The sequence below is a fragment of the Diceros bicornis genome, chromosome 5, assembly GCF_020826845.1.
Source record: "Diceros bicornis minor isolate mBicDic1 chromosome 5, mDicBic1.mat.cur, whole genome shotgun sequence".
NCBI lineage: Eukaryota > Metazoa > Chordata > Mammalia > Perissodactyla > Rhinocerotidae > Diceros > Diceros bicornis.
In genome coordinates this window covers 76,266,279-76,284,110 of record NC_080744.1, presented here as the reverse complement: position 1 = coordinate 76,284,110, position 17,832 = coordinate 76,266,279, and the positions used below count along the sequence as shown (strand labels likewise).

At 35.1% G+C, this 17,832-nt stretch overlaps 1 protein-coding gene and 1 long non-coding RNA gene across 16 annotated transcripts in view; both read left to right on the top strand.

Annotated features, from left to right (window-relative positions):
- The window catches only part of SNRPN (small nuclear ribonucleoprotein polypeptide N), a 29,481-nt gene extending 26,312 nt beyond the window's left edge, over positions 1-3,169 (top strand). For all 3 annotated transcript variants that reach the window (XM_058542260.1, XM_058542259.1, XM_058542261.1), the window contains one exon: positions 1,765-3,169. The gene's annotated coding sequence lies outside the window, so the exon portion shown is untranslated. The remainder of the gene's footprint in view (positions 1-1,764) is intronic.
- A 330-nt stretch (positions 3,170-3,499) lies between these two features.
- Positions 3,500-17,832, top strand: part of LOC131406359 (uncharacterized) — a 75,538-nt gene continuing 61,205 nt past the window's right edge. For 12 of the 13 annotated variants that reach the window (XR_009220106.1, XR_009220113.1, XR_009220103.1 and 9 more), the window contains exons 1-4: positions 3,500-3,659; positions 12,473-12,601; positions 13,270-13,309; positions 14,068-14,835. This is a non-coding gene — a long non-coding RNA (uncharacterized LOC131406359). The remainder of the gene's footprint in view (positions 3,660-12,472; positions 12,602-13,269; positions 13,310-14,067; positions 14,836-17,832) is intronic. The other variant, XR_009220107.1, reaches the window with a different exon arrangement.

Genomic DNA, 17,832 nt, shown 5'->3' with positions numbered 1-17,832 from the left:
GGGCTTAGCTGAGGCTTTCAACTAGAGCACTTGCACACAGCCAGCTTCACAGGAAGCATCATAAAAATGAGTATTAGAAGAGAGCCTTGTGAAAGTGGCATGGCCTTTCTGATAGCTTCAGAAGTCATGTAGTGTCACTTCTGCCATATTCTGTTGGCTAACAGTGTCATATGACCAGCCTAAATTATAGCAGAGATTCCATCTTATAGTGGGGGATTTCTAGTGGGACTGCAGACCCAGACTGCATGTAGGACCAGAGGAAAGAAGGCACAGAAGTTAAGAGCTACTGCTGTGGAACTTCAGTAGTTCTCTTTCTTTTGTTAAAATTTTCGGGTCCTTTCACAATGTTCTCATCAAATCATGTATCTTTATTAGATCAATTATTAAATTGTTTTTCAGAATTCCACTTCTCATACACACTGAATTTCTTGGAGATAGTTTTCAACAAACGTCTTATTCACTGTCTGGCATTGAATACAGTCTTAATGAATTGTTTTGTGACTTTGGAAGTTATTCAGGGAAAAGATAAGAAGTTGGGGGCCGGCCCCGTGCCTTAGTGGTTAAGTGCGCGTGTTCCGCTACTGGCGGCCTGGGTTCGGATCCCGGGCGCTCACCGACGCACTGCTTCTCTGGCCATGCTGAGGCCGCGTCCCCCGTACAGCAACTAGAAGGATGTGCAACTGTGACATACAACTCTCTACTGGGGCTTTGGGGGAATAAAAAAAAGGAGGAGGATTGGCAATAGATGTTAGCTCAGAGCCAGTCTTCCTCAGCAAAAAGAGGAGGATTAGCATGGATGTTAGCTCAGGGCTGATCTTCCTCACAAAAAAGAAAAGATAAAAAGTTGGAGCAAGAAAAAAATTACATGATTTTTGGGATAAAGTCAGTGTGGGAAATGCAAAAGAGAGAAGAGCTCAGGTGCAATATGCTGATACTGAAATGTATGATCTTTAAACTACTAAAGCTATGGAACTGTCAAAAGAGTGAAAGGGGACAGTTGTTAATGAAAGCAAGACTGTTATAGCAAATAGTGAACCCCAGCTCGTAACACATCAGTTTTGTGTTTCTCATTTTTCCTTCATTTCGTAGTAATTAACCTAGGAAGGTTAATTAATAGGATGTGCTGCCAATAGTGAATGCTGACAATGCCTTAAACAGTCTTTCTCAGAGAGCCTTTACTGCCTACCTGTTATCCATGGAATAACTTTAAAAGGGAAGGTTTTAATCAGAAAATGTTGTTTTCTTATGATGAATCATAGCTAAATTGAAGATTATTGAATGACTTTTGGGGGAGGTGCCTGCTCAGCAATTTTGATAGCCAACTGGAATACTGGGTTAGGAGCTAAATCTTTTCCTAAGTTACATTGTAGCCTCTAAATCTTTAATACAGTTACTCGTTCTCTTATCAAAGGTCTGAGCTCCTTTTATGATTTTTCTCTGCAGTGTTTAGGTGGAACTGTTGTCATGTTGCTTGTACAGAAAGAAATCATGTAGATTGCATCAAATAATTCTGTATTTGAATGAGTTATCTAGAGATACAAGCAACAAAATACATAGTTGAAAAGAGACACAGACAACATGAGCAAGTATCTCCATTTAGCAAGTTATAAGACGAAAGAGTACCAATATCTGGCCTTCTTATTGTTAGAAAATTCCAGAAAGAATTTTGATCCACCTGTTATTTCTTCATAGAATGGCTGTTGCATTTCATTTTACTTACAAATTTTATTAGCCCCTACTGATGATCTCACTGTGTCCTCTCAGGTGATGACTGAATAGGAAACTGATGCCATTGCTTCTGCCACCATCTTCGTCAAACCAAAAGGTGGTCTTCGTAATGTATGGAGACTCTTCTTTCATGTGTTGCAGTGGATACTTTTTGCAGATCAGAAAAACTGGACTGAGAAAGCTCATGTTTTAAAGTAATCTAAAGAGTGTCACTGGAGAGAATTGTAACCAGGCATGTTGACTGTTTTCATTGTTGCCATTGGACAGAATCTCAGGAGCTTGAATCTCGGGGACATTATTACACAAAAGCTCAGGATGGTGTAATTGCAGGGCTTCATTTCAGTTCTCCCATAAGTATTTAAGTGCGTATATTTATAGTTTTCACTTATCACAAGGTAGACTTAAAATTGTTTCATTAAAAAATCACCGTTTTCCTGACCCGGTGGCGTAGTGCTTAAGTGCATGCGCTCTGCTTTGGCAGACTGGGCTTTGCGGGTTTGGATCCTGGGCGCGCACCAAAGCACCGCTTGTTGGGCCTGCTGTGGCGGTGTCCCATATAAAGTAGAGGAAGATGGGCACAGATGTTAGCCCAGGGCCATTCTTCCTCAGCAAAAAAGAAGAAGATTGGCATGAGATGTTAGCTCAGGGCTAATTTTCCTCACACACACACAAAAAGTCACCTTTTTCAAGATTTCCAAGGGTAGAGGAATTTGTGTATTATAGTATTTTTAATTCTTAAATGCCTTTTTTCCTCCTAATTCTACTCCCCAGCGTTATCTACTGTCAGTGGGAGTTTTGTGCACATACTTTTGTGGTATGTTGATAAACAAATTTATAGGCAAGTAGTTTTTTTTGCTCAGACATTAGCTACAGATTTTCTATGCAGTAAACATGCTTATATAAAAATTATTTTGAATTTGTCCAGCTAATTTGTTGAAATAATTTCAGTGAATTGGAACTGCTAGCACTAGGGATATCCAAAAATTTATATTTTGAGTTAACAGTACAGATTTCACCCTAATTGTAGAGACAGTCCTCATTAGTCTTATCTCCCAGTTTTTGTTCGTGAGAGTTCTGTTTCCTGAAACTGTACAAACATTAGATAATCAGTGTTTTAATATTTAACAATGTGATATTACAAAGAAATTGCTTTTCTGCTGTTATTGTTCAGCTTCATCATTTTTGTGTATCCTTAATCCTTAATGGTCATTTGTGTTATTTCATTTTCGTCTGCATTTTCTTTTTTTTCCACTTACCTTGGAATATTAATGTCTGTGTTACTGGTTTCTAAGAGCTCATTTATAACTAAGGATGTTAACCATTTGTCATACATTGCAAGTGAAATACCATGGTTTTTTTGGCATCATTTTACTGTGGTGTTTTATTTTTTGGTTGTACAGAAGTTGTGTATTGAAATACAATCATGTTCTGCTTAGCGCCATTTGAGTTTTGTGTTTTTCTTTAAAAACATGTTTGCATTAGTATCATACATTTCTTTGTATTGTCTAATATTTTTTCATTTTGTCATTTTATTTTTCCATCAGTCATTACCATTGTTTTTAAAGCATTACATACTCAAATTGTTCACCTTGAGTTAAGCAATTACTGCTTATTTTAAGTTTTATAATTATGTATAAATCCCCACATATAGTTGCCTGCATTTCTATTTATTTGCCTTATCTTGTATTGATACTTTAAAATTACTGATGTCTTTTATCTTTTAGTCTTATCTATTCCATTGAGTTCTCTCATTTCTCTTATTTTTCAGAATATTCCCTGTCTGAACTCACTTTTTTTCCCTCAGTTGATGCTTAAAATTATTTTCCAAGTTGGATAAAAATGCAATTTTAATTTCATTTGCACCAAATTTAATAGATTAATTAGGAGAGAATAGATCTCTTTAAAATTGAGTCTTCCTATCCAACTGCAAGGTATGTCTTTCTATTTTTAATCAAATTGTTATGTTGGGCTATTGTTAGTATAGTTTTTATTTTATTGGTCCATTCCCAGGCGTTTCATACTGTTGTTGGTGTGGTGATGGACATCGTACACCCAGCTTATTTTCTTATTAATATATGAAAGCCACTTTTGTATACTTTTCTAATGGCATTTTATTGAAATTCCAAAATTATGGTTTTCTTTTTTCACAGTCCATAGGTTCTTCCAGAATATATGGAAGCAGAAAGTGCCCTTAGTTATTTCACTCTTAATACTAATCCCATTAAAGGTTTGTTTAATTACTTATGGGTCATTTTAGGAAACAGCCTCCTTCCTTTTATTGAGGATTTTTCACCAAATTAGATGATAGGTTTAATAAAATGTCTTGTATATTACAGTTGATTATACTTGCCATTATAATTATTGATTAGGACAGAGCTTAACTTTTTATATAAATGAACATTCTTATATCCAGTGAATGAAGGAACTAAGTTGTGTGTGTGTGTGTATATGTATATATATATACATGCTCTCCCCTATTGTAATCCTTATAATTTTATTTGGAATTTCTTAAAAGATAGTCCTAAACAAACAACTTTATTTTGTTGTCAGAGTTTTTTTTTGTTTTCCTGGCTCTACTGAAACTGTTTTGTGTATTTTTGGTATAGGCTGGAAACAATTAAGAAATGTTAGCATTCTTTCTTTAATTTTTATTGTGAAATAACTTCTGGCACACAAAAATGTTGCAAAAGTAGTACGTAGTTTTTTTTTTTTAATATTGGTCTTCAGATTCCTCTTGTATTAGCAAGTTTCGTATGCATGATATAATTATCTAAACCAGGATATTACCATTGATGTGCTGCTAACTGATCCTTTTATAGGTCCATGATTTAAAGTGAATGTTTGACTGTGCTTTCAATTTTCCATAAACTCTCATGCTCATGGGATTTCCTAAAATATGTCCCAAATAGAATCTGATAATGCCCTTCCATTTTCCATCTCCCACCCAATAGTTAACAACTAAGATCTAGTTTTCTTTTATAATTTCTTCTGAATGTATTTTCTTGTGTCTCAAGATTTGGGGACAACAGTATTTTTAAAACATAATCATCGTGCTATCTGCTGAAAAATATGAAATGTAGTAAATAATTCCTTATATTGTTATCACAATGGATACCCAGTACCACTTATGAAATATTTTTGATAAAAAAATCTTACTCAAGCTTGTCTGATGTGTTTTTAAAATAGTTATGTTTAAATCATCTCTTGTAGAATCATGCATTCCATTCCATTTGGTTTGTTAATCTGTGGTTCTTTGAATCTGCAGCAGTCCTTGGTATTTAATTTTTCTCTTGCCGTTTACTTTTGGAGCAAATTGGGCTGTTTTGCCCTTTAAAACTCGTACATTTCTATATTCTGGAGATGGTTGATGGCATCCTGTGTGATAGTGTTTAATATTTTCCTCAATTTCCTATTCTTAACATTTATTAATTTTTTAATCATTTATTATCAAAATGTTTCCAGTTGCATTACATTGTAATTCATTTATTATAAGAACACTACTTAACTGTATCACATTATGTTTGTTTGTATATCTTTCTACAATGTAGAGGATCATTTAGCGTTTAATTTTGGGCATCAGCTTTTCACCTAAAAAATCATAGCCTCTTCATCATTTCATTAGTAGCTGCACATTTGCTCTAAATAAGCGTAAAATTACCCTAACTGATGAGTAATTTCTTCATCTAAATAAGAACTTTTTTCAACTATTTTAAGATTTTAATTGAAAAGAAAATGTAGCATGAATCTTGATTCTTTCCCTTATCAGTTATAGAATAATGAGTTTGATATCCTATCAGTCTCCCAAAGGTGAGTAGTATAAAATCATATAGTATAGTCTACAGACAGAATGAACCACAAAGAAACTTGAGAATTTAGCAGTTGTGTTGTTAATATAACACAAATATTGCAATTACGAAACTAATGCACGCACATAGAGACAGTAGGATAAAATATAGATAATACGTATTTTAATTTTTGTAATTTCCAGTTTATTCAGATGTATGCTCAATTTATACAATTCAGTTGTACAGCCTGTAGTTAGAATATGTTCTTTTTTCTCAGCCTTTAATTTTTATTTCATTCATACATAGAGCAAATAATGTTTGGTTTTTATATACTTTTTGTATACTTTTTATTTATCTTTTCATGTTTTCTGTTTCTTCCTTTCAGAAATGTGTCATCATGTTTCCATTTGTTACTTTGACTGATTTTCACCACATTGTTTTGGAAAGATGCACAGTATTTTTTCAACAATTTAGCTTATATCTTTTAAAATAATCTTAACTATATATCTAACTTTTGAGCAATTTGTGAACGTTTTCCTTTGGGCATTTTTAATAATTTTATTTATTTATTTTCCCCCAAAGCCCCAGTAGATAGTTGTATGTCATAGCTGCACATCCTTCTAGTTTCTGTATGTGGGACGCGGCCTTAGCATGGCCAGAGAAGCGGTGTGTCTGTGCGTGCCTGGATCCGAACCCGGGCCGCCAGCAGCGGAGCCCGCGCACTTAACCGCTAAGCCACAGGCCGGCCCTCCTTTTGACGTTTTTATTTGAAAGTTGAAGACTGACATGTTCCATCTCCCCCATATGTAAATATTAGTAATCAATATGATCATAATAGGCAAAATTGAGTTCTTAAACTTAAGTATGGCAAGGTCTATGTTAGTTTTACATACTTTGTTTTACAGTTTTGTAAGTCTCATATGAGCTAGCAGCTTTACTTGTACTCCTTTTATAGCTGTGTCTCAGTTACTACACGAGTAAAGTTAGGGCAAAACAGTGTGTTTGTCTCAAAGAGTTCCAAAATATTAAATGAATTATTCAGAAACAGCTAAGAAAGGAGCCTAGCTGATCACGGTGCTCTTTTTCCTAGATGTAGTAATACTGATAGTAATGCTGGTAATACTGGTTGGTTTCTGCCCCAGAGTATGTATTTAATATATCCACTTTCATTGTTACTTTATCAATTGAATTGGTTATGCAATTACATTGTCTTTTGTTGTAATAGAAGCTCAGTTAAGAGGTACTTCCATATGTAACAGGTTTAGTGTTAGTTTCTTAGATCATGACCAGAGATTGTTAACAGGGTACACTATTAAAGTGTTCAGTTACTAAGTCAATAACTCTACCTGGATATATTCTAAAAGTAGAAGGATGCATTCCTTAAAGGTCAGTTGGAACTACATTCCAGTCTACTTATTGTCTGCCTCACAATAAATACAAAAGCCCATCATCAATTAGTAGTATGTTCTTAAGGCTTGCCCACAGCTCCCATCATAAAACAAACCCTGCAGAAAGAGAAATGCTTCGTATGTTAGTAGAGGACTGGAGATTCCATGAATGCATTTGTTTTCATCTGTTTACTAATAGGGGCATTGTGTTAGCAAATAAAATTGAAGATAAAATGGATGAGAATCAGTTGAAGAGATGAGTATTTTTTAGTGAATCTGATCCATTTTGCAGTAACAATTTGTTGAATTATTTTCTGAAAACTAATCCTTAACAACAGTTGAGGAAATTATTTAGTATTCTTTTGTTTCCATCTATGAGTTTTACAGGCTATTAGGAAAAACATGAATCTGGAGGTGTATTTATAACTTCTTTGGTTAGCTTTTTTTGTGTGTGTGAGGAAGATTAGCCCTGAGCTAACATCCGTTGCCAATCCTCCTCTTTTTGCTGAGGAAGACTGGCCCTGGGCTAACATCGTGTCCATCTTGCTCCACTTTATATGGGACGCCACCACAGCATGGCTTGACAAGCAGTGCTTTGGTCCGTGCCTGGGATCTCAACCTGCAGACCCCTGGCCGCTGAAGCAGAGCATGCAAACTTAACTACTACGCCACCGGGTGGCCCCCTTGGTTAGCTTTTTAAATAAGTATCAATGTAATTTCTTTGATTATTTTTTCCTTCTCTCTCTTCCCTTATCTGCTTGCCCCACCTCTGTCCCTTGTCTGGTGATCATCAAAGCCACATTTATTATATTAAAGTGAGACATAAGGCAGAAGTATTGTTAGTGAGGTTCACTATAGCCCAGTAGTACTTCAAATCAGAGGCTCTTTTTGGGGCTCAGGATGGCCATTATGTTTATGAAAATGTGTGCAAATACCAGGCTGTCTCGTTCCTTTAGGGTGATTCAGATAGTTACATCTGCAGAGAAGAATCTTGTTCTTCATATATCTTTACCTCATATCTGTCACTGCAAATAGGTAGTATTTGCCTAGTATTTTTCAGAGTCAAATTCTTAAAATTGGCAGTGATAAGTGACACCATGTAAGTTTATCTTCACTTGAGATTCAAGATCATAAGTCAAATTATTTATGAGTCAATTTAAAATATTATTAGAAATTTTTAAAAAGTCGTTTTCTTCACCGAGGCATTTTTTGATTATAGATTTGAGGAATAAACATGTAAGAATAGTCAGGAAAACTTGTATAGAATAGGAATGGAAGATGAGTTAGCTATTGATTCCAGATGTTAAAACATTGCAGGTAGTTAGATACATGTTATTGGCACTTCAATGTGCAGAGTAATGTAATAGTATAGAAAGTCCAGAAGTTAATATTGCATGAGAAAAAGGAAAGTGCAATAAAATTATCTGCAATCACTGGGGCAAATTGTTAGCCAAATGGAGGAAGATAAAATTTCATCCAGTCCTCATGATACACAGCAGGAAGAATTTTAAGTGAATCAGAGGTTTAAATTAAAACTAAAGAAATTACAGGATTGGTCCTGCCCTGTGGCTTGGTGGTTGGGTGCGCGTGCTCCTCTGCTGGCGGCCAGCGTTCGGATCCCGGGCGCGCACAATGCTCCGCTCCTCCGGCCATGTTGAGGCTGTGTGCCACATACAGCAACTAGAAGGATGTGCAGCTGTGACATACAACTAGCTACTGGGGCTTTGGGGGAAAAAATAAATAAATAAAATTATTAAAAAAAAATTACAGGATTACAGAACATAATGGTGAATTTTTTTTTTAACCTGCAAGTGGCGAAAGCTTCATTCTTTATGATCTAAATTCCAGGAACAATAAAAAACAATGGTAAATTTGATATTACAATAAAATAAGAACTTAATAGGCAAAGTAAAAACCAAATGACAATTGGGATAAGACATTAGTAACACCACATAAGAAGACTGAAGTCCCTAAAAGAAGAAAAATATCAACAAACTTAAGGAAAAACAATTTGAAGAGATAGTTCACAGAAGAAATGTAAATCACTATTAATCATGAAAGGATTCTTGGGTTTGCTTATAATAAGAATAATTAGAATTCAAAGTACAACCAAGATATAATGAACTTCTCAACTATCAAATTAGCAATGAATCCAGATATTTGACAACATTCTTTTTCAGCAATCTGAGGAGAATTAGGCAAAATCATATGTTGCTGGTGGGAGTGTAAAATGTAAAACCTCTGGATTGGAATTAAGTAGTGAATTTTCTTAATCTGTGGTAAATCCATAGTACATATTGCACTAGTATACAGCCATATCAAGGGTAGATAAATGTTTTTATGTTACTATGGAATAATTTTTGGGATATAAATGGGAATAGAGTTGGTATGTAGGAAGTAATGATGGCAAAATGGTATTTATAGTGTTTTTATCACCATAAGTATGATAGATAACTCCTTGTTTCTATTGCTGGGTGGTAGCTGAAATAGTTTAGGGCTTTCAACAGAGTTTTGTCAAACAGGACAGTGGACAAGGGAATTAGCTGAGGAATGAGTGTGTGTGTATATTATAGAATAAGTTAGAAATAAAAGGGATAAATTTTGGTTTAGGTAGGTAATCAAGGGACTTGTGATTTTGTCATGTCATAGAGAACAGGTATTCCTGGAAAAGTTGCAGAAGTATAAAGGTAGCATTTTTTTTGTACTGGGAGTAATGAATGAAGAAGCTTTCTGTCGCAAAACAGTGGCAGTTACCAAAGTAAGTCTTGAGCTCCTCTACGCTTTAATTTTCTCAGAGAATGGTTTGAGTTAGCTCTTGAAGGAGTTGGTCAATACTGCAAACTCATAATAGAGATACATATGATTCCATGTAAAGATTTTAAAGTCAGATGTTAGGAAGGTCATTTGAAGTTAGATGTGTTGCCAGTTGATCTCCGTTAGTGAAAAATATTTAAGCAATGTAGTAACTAGAACCCTCGGCTGTACTGAGCTCTACCTGCCCAGCTTGGTGACGTGTGTATGATCAGTGAATGGAATTGACAAATGTAAGATTGCTTCATTGGATGATGGGGTAAATGCCAGAATGATTGGATGAATTAACAGATGTAGAAATGGATAAATTGATCATTGTGATGTCAGGATGATGGATGGAATCAAGAATAGATGATTCTTAAATGGAAGGCTGCATGTTTGGATTGTTGGATGGATTGATGGATCAATGAATGGGTCCAGAAGTGCATTCTGGATGAAATTAAGAAACAAGGTTATATATATAATTTAATGAACAGGGATGATACACTAATACATTAATATATTCTTGCAATTATATGTATGGGTTGATGCAAGAATGGAAGGGAATATGGATGAAAAAGTCTCTGTGTGAACATAGATACATTAAGATATATTGAGAATGTGAAATGAACAGATAAGTAGATGGAGATAAGAATGGATGAATTGATGGATATATGTCTGAATGAATATATAGATAGGTCGGTTCAGGAAATGCTAATTCCTAAATATCAGTGACTTTAAATCACAAAGATGTATTTTTTACAGTGACTGTCCAACAGGGATTGTTATGGGTCCCATGCTCATGGCAGTCATTGATAGGCTGAATGTCACAAACACACTAATACCTCATGTTGCTTCATTCACAACAAAGTTTTATGGTTCCTTGTCACTGAGAGAGAATATGGAAAATTGCACCATGCTTTTTGAATGATTTTATTCTAGAAGTGACACTTTATGTTGGGTAAAACAAATCAATCACATGGACATCTGTAACTTTAGGGGGTTTAGAAGTTGAATTCCATGTTTTCAAAAGGAAAGTTTGGCATCTACCACGGGATACCTCTGTGGTCGCAAATACTGGATTTACTTTCTGCTTTACACGGTAGACTTTACCCCTTTCTCAGTGGGAACAAAAGCCTCATCCAGTTAAAAGTCTGATACCTCTCAGTTGTGCATTGGGATCAGGAGGTGATTTGCGGTAATCTTGTCAGGTCTCCTTGGGAGCAGAGAGTGTTTTATTAGGCCTTGGGAGATGCTTACTTCTCCTTTGTTCTTCCTGGCCCTAGCTTGGCTCTTTGACACATTGTTTGATTCCCATTATCCTGCTTAATTATTTTTAACAAAGGTAGTGTGAGATATATCCTCTATGGGAGCTGCAGAGCTTTCTCTATTTGGAAAGAGTTGGCGCCTAAAAGTCATTTTAAGTCTTAAACAATGACAGATTTTTAGTTTTTGGGCAGTACAACTCCAATATGTAGGATGCCTAATGTCTGTCATGGGCAGAAGACTTTAGTAGCCTGTATGTGGTTCTTCATGTCTTATGTGTGATGGTCATAGAACCATGTGTTGAAGCAGAGGTGCTACAAAAGGAGAATAGCCTGGAATAATGATCTGTCAAATGGGGCAAAGTTACTCTGGAGAGCCACTGGATCAGATCCACAGAGGTTTTTTCATGAGTGGGAAATAAATGTTTGTTGTGTTTAGCCAGTGAGATTTTGAAGATGCTGTGATTTCAAACTGACTTAATATAGATGGATAAATTGCATTCAATTGAATTCAAGGATTGGGGGATGAATGCAAAGAAGGGAGGATTGGATTGATGGTTTAGATCTTGGTTGTATGAGTGGATAGATGAAAGGAAGCATGTAAGGATGATGAATGAAATTTTCGACATAATAACATAAGCTTATGTGGATTTGAGAATTAGTGGGTGAAGGAATACAAGATTGGATATTTGGAAAGAAGGCTGGAAAATGGAAAGATGGATACAAAAATCTTTCGCTTTATAGAATTTAGGGTACAATAATGGATGAATGAATGCAAAATTGGGTGAATGTAAGAATAGATTGAAACTGGAATATATGAGTGGATGGCTGGATACAAGAATCGAGAATGAATGTTTTGAAAAAAACAGTTGGAGGTACATATGGATGTATGGATTGATGGACTCAATATTTAGTGAAGGAATAGATGGTTAGATACCTAGATGTTAGAATTTGAGTGGATTCCAGAATGTTGGATGTATGGATCATGTACAGATGTATGATTGATAGATGCAAGTATGGCTTCCTAGAATAATGGATGAATGTAGGGATCAATGCACAGATAAATTGATTGCATGAGTGTGGTAGCAGCACCTTTGATGGTTTCAGGGTAGCTTGATAGATGGATTAATGCACAGATGGTTTGATTCAAGAAGGGTTGGTATAGGAATCTCATCATTGGGAGAATAGACTGATAAAATAATAAAATCACATATGTAAAGTTGAATGAAAAGATAGATGGGCTATTGAGGGATATAGGCTAATTTGATGTTATTTATAAAATCAGAAAAGTTTGGTGATTGGATTCTCAACAGTGTTGTAATAGTAAATAGGAAAAAACAAAAGAAACCAAAACCAACTGTAGTGTGTTCACAAGAGTGATAGTTTTCTCTAATAATGATTTTTTATATTTTAATAATTTGGAGATTTTTAGGAGGTTGATCAAAGAGCCAACTTTACCCTTTTTTATTTTATATTGGTCATGGTATATATCACAATTTTCCCATATTTTCCACAGTTTTAACTGAGGTGTTACCAGTTTAAGAAGTGAGACCTTTTAGATGCTTCAGTACCTGACATTTCTATATCAATCCAAATTCTTATACTTGTTTATCCTTTCTGTGGACTTCATTCTTCAAAAGTGCTGGTAAGAATCACTTATACTGGTGTACTCTTTATTTTTTGACCAGTTTGGTGTGGAATCTAAATTGTAGTATTTTGAAATCTAAAACCATATATGAATTCCATAAAAACATATAAAAATGTCATATTGTGGAGTGATTGCCAATTAGATGCAATAGAAGAGATAAAAAGGGTCTTCAATTTTGATGCAGTGTTGATAAATACATTATATAGATTTCCATTTATTACTGTTACCTACTCTCACCATAGCATGTAATGTTATCTAGACAGAGACCATAATCTGTACGCTCGGCAAATTTTAAATACATTTAAATATCAAATGTTTTAGAATAAATGCATTAATGGTGGTTGGATAGAGGGAGACAAGGAAGGAAGTTAGTCAGGTGGGGAAGAAAGTGAAAGGGGTATAAAAAGACATCAGAAAGCAAAGCCATTAATAAGTAGAAGTTGCTGCGGATAATGTGGCTCTTAATGACAGCAGGAAATTGAATTTTATTTCCAGATGCATGATTTAGGGTATTGCTGATGTTATCAGTGGGTAGGTAAGGAAGTTGAGGAATATTCCAATATTAGTATGGTGGAAGTAGGTTCTTAACACCCTTTCATTTGATGAATGAATGAAGATTCTTTAAATATTTTCAAGCATTCTGTTTTCTTTGTTTCTCTCACAAGCATCTTTCATAAGCAAGAACCAAAGAGATTTTGACTGCAGGTAAGGGCATTAAGGCCTATAATTCTGATTTTTGAGATATCCTTTTGGTTATGTTGATGATGTGTTACGTTCTTGTCTGAGTTATTTGACGCTACATTTCTTTTTCATCAAACCTGTTATGTGGCCTATGTGATTATTTTGAGGTTCTAGTTTAACTCAAGATTTTAGAGTTGTCTTTTGTTTGTAAACGATACTTAATGAAATCATGAGTGGAAATACAAGGGCTTTTCTTCCAGTTAAGACCATCAGAAGTTGCACAAGAAGCATCCAGGAAAGCAGGGAGAATAGATATGTGGGTATTATGATAATGGATTTTGGTTTTCAGAAAGGTTTTCATGAAATACTGTGGAGTTTACAGAGCACCTTATTAGTATTTCCTTGTACCATTGTCTTTCTTTTTTACTTTTTAACCCTGAACTGGTATATAAATTATCACTAAGAAGTTACACAGGAAATGGTGGTTCAAAGAATACATGCATGGTTGAATGGCATGGAAATAATTTGAAATAGAAGATGGGTACTCAAATCACAGTAAATGGGCTGAGGAAGGAGAATTATGTTTTCATCATTTTCGTGCAGTGAGTATACCTGGCTTTTGTAGCTTGCAGATACTTAGCAACGGGATCATGGCAGTTGTTTTCCATTTAGTACCAGTAGAATACTTGAATTGAAGATGATATCCATCTAACACAAGGCATGGCTATGTGATAACCTGTTGTTTATTTTCATTTGCAATCTCTCCCTCTGAATTCTCCCAGGTGGCGAACATGTGAACAAGAGGATCATAGATACCTTCTGCAGTGGTTCCAACCACAGCATCATCCAGATGCTGTCATTATTTCCCCCTTCTGGAAGCTTTTACGTCTTTGTATCTCAAAGGGCACAACTTTTACATATGTATCCCTATGAATAGAAGTGGCCTGCTTGTGGCAAGTAATTGCCTGAAATGTCGTTAAGTACTTCTCTGTGCTCTGAATATATCTTGTGCTTTCCTCTATTGTATTCACCTCATGGCATTTTTTATCCATGTTTTACTTTACAAATGAGAGTGAGATTTGTATGTGGTAAATTTGATTAATACAACCTCATGGATACCTTGATCATGCCCCAGATAACAGCCAGGCTTTCTCACAAGCTGAGTGCCTCCCATGTCCAGTTTTGGTTCCTTTTGTATGATACTTTGTTCCTCATTTGAATCATGAGCCCACAGTTTTTAGAGAGGTCCCAAACACGATCCTCTTAAAATATTTGCATTACCTGCAATAGACCATCTGCAGTTTCCGTTTTTATTGAACATATTAGGTCTCACTTGAGAACAGGATCTGAGTCTGAATGTAGTTGACCTCTTCCCCGATGCCTGAACATAAGACTTGGATGTCATCACAACTCTGATTGTGTAAGGGAGAACCGTACCCTTGCACTGACATTTTGAGCCACGGTGATGCCATCTTGTAGAACACCTGATTCCATCACTTTGTTGGTATTGCTGTAATTTTCTTCGTTGGGATTGGAGTAAAAAACTCAAGGTACCAAAGCGATTTCACTTTTATCCACATTACCTTGATTTTCATTTGTTTTCTGTTTAACCTAAGTGGGCTTAATATAGATGGCTGTGTTTATTGGAAGTTTTAATTGTCTACTTCTGGAGCATAAACTGCACTGTCATCAGGGAACTACTAACTACATTGCCCAGTCTGTCTCAATAGAGAGGCTTGACACCTAGTACATTGACACCGGGCCAACAAGAATGAGTGAGTCGTTAAACAACTTAAAGCGAATTGTGGTCAGAATTGTGGTCATTCTCCTGCATTTTACGTTCCTGCGTTTTACATTCCTGCGTCCTAAGGATGACAAGAGTTAACCATTTGTGGTATAGTGGTTAGTAACTTTTATGAGCTTATATAAATTTATGTGGAATTTATTTTACAAATTTTCCATCATTAAGGTGTATGTTGTTTTGCAACTTTATTTTTTTAAATATATTATGGACATATTTTCAAACCAATAAATACAGCTTATCTGCAGAATTTTCATTGGATGTAAAGTACATATCATAATGAGTCTGTTTATTGGTCTGTTTTGGGAAATGCAAGTTAACTGTTTTTGCTGCTGCATACAATGCATTGTATATAATTATATATCTATATTAATGCACTTGGGATCCTAATTCTATAAGATAGATTTGTGGATGTGGGATTGTTAGATCATCAGTTCTGCATACTTTTGATTTTAGTAGGTATTGAGAAATTGCTCTTGAAATGTTTTCCAAGCCAGCACACAGCTGTGGTATAATGGCAGTGCTAATTTTCCTAAAAAATTATATATAATGGATATTATCAATCTTAAATTTTTAGCCAATCTAATAGGTGAAAATAGTATTTTTAATCTAAGTTTAATTTAAACAGTAAATGGCCATGGATAAAAAAGACGAAATAGTGATGAATTATTTATTTGAAAAAATAAAGCAATAGTCCACATTCTAATCAGAAGTCATCCTGGTTGTCAGAGATAGAAACCATTGACTTTTGCTAAATGTAGTGCTTCTTGGAGTTTCATAAACTTCATAAGTATACCATATACCTGTGTTTATTTTTTTGACTCTATTTTTAAAATAATTTTAGATTTAGTGTTGCAAGAATCATATAAAAAACCCCATTATACTCTTCACCCGGCTTTTTGTTTACATTGTGTTCTTTTTGTTACTGTACCTCCCTTCCTCATTCATCTTTCCCACCTTCTTTCTTTCTTTTTGTCTCTCTCTCCTCCTCCCCATATTGTTCTTATTTTATTAATTATTTAAGTTGCAGATGTTATTGTCTCTTTAACCGAAAATGCTTCAGCATTCACTTTCTAGGAGCCCAGGCATCTTCTTACAATAACCTTGGTACAGTTTTCAAAATCATGAAATTTATCAGTATTACAGAACATTAATATATAGTCCATAGATTTCACCAGTGGTTTTAGTAATGTTCTTTACAGCAATTTCTCCCCTTCTTCAGGACCCAGAAAAGGATCCTGTATTGCATTCAAGTGTCATGTTTTTTTAGTCTTATTTAATCTGTAACAGTTTCTCATTCATTCTCTGTATTTGATGACAGTGGCATTCTTGAAAAGTAATGGCTAGTCGTTTTTGAAAAGATCCCTCAAATTTTAAATTCTGTGATGTTTTCTCATGAGTAGGTTTAGGTTATATATTTTTGGCAGGAATACTTCATAATTGATGCATGTCGAACTCAGTGATTTGCATCACGTGGCAAATGATGTCACTTTGTCCTATTATTGGTGACATTAACTTTGATCACTTGGTTCAATTGGTATTCATGAGGTTTCTGCACTTTAAAGTTAACATTCCTTTGTAATTAATTAATATTTTTTAGGGAGATCATTTAAAAATATCTAAATATCTTATTTGTCATCAAACTTATTTACACAATAGTTTGAGCAGTCACAGGTGATTCTTAGCAGAATCAATGGTGATTTTTCAAAATCTTTGTTATTGGTTATGTATATTTGTTGGTATTCTGCTGTAAGAAGGAGTTTATGTATCATGGCTTGTGAGAAATGTTCACCAAAGTGTTTTCTAACTGAAAATACAGAATGAAAGAATGAGATGGTAATCCCCAGGACAAAGCAGGGAGAGCCTTATCTAAAAGTTTTAATGAAGTTTATAGCTAAACTATGGAGTGGATTGTGAGTGGCACATAGAAATCTTTAGAGGTAATTGCTGAAATACATTTGCATGGCGGAGGGAGAAGAGCCATGCTTTTGGTAATAAGTCTTAGCTAGGGGATGTAACAATGCCATCATTATTGGCATGTTGTTCAGAAATTTTCTTGATCGGTGAGGCATGACAGTGGAATCCATGTTGAGATTCACTCTAGATTGATATTCTATGTAGATGGTAAATCACCAGTGTTTTTCCCTATTTTATTTTTGTCATTGTTTTGTTAAATGTCCATATCCCTTTAGAGTATCTGAGATTGATGATGAAGGAACTGTATTTGAGGTGCTATCTAAAGATGAACACTCAGCTTTCTGAGCTTTTATTCATGTCTCACCTTTCACTGTCCCTCTAACCCTATGTGGTGATGTCTATGTAGATAATACAGACAACTGCTGTGGTTATATGGGTTGGCTAGAACCCATATATCCCTAAATTCTGTTCTTTGTTCTCTGTAACCAGGGAACTGTAAGCAATCTAATTATCCTAATCCCACATTTCATGCTAGTTAAATAAAGTTCCAGAATAAAAATATAGTAAGTTTTAAAGAGTGACTTGTTTGAATTGGTGAAATGTTCTTAATCATCCTGAATATGATGAGTTTCAAAATCTGGCTCAGTATTGCTGAGATCCAGGCCACCTGATATGAATAGAAATGTCATATCAGTTTATAAATTGTAAACCAAGGCAATGTATTTACAGAGGCATGGATATGACCTAAGGCTTTGGCTCAAAATGGTGATCTGAATGTTCCCTGGATATGGGAAAGTCTAACTTTGTGCTTAGTCTTTAATGACTGGCT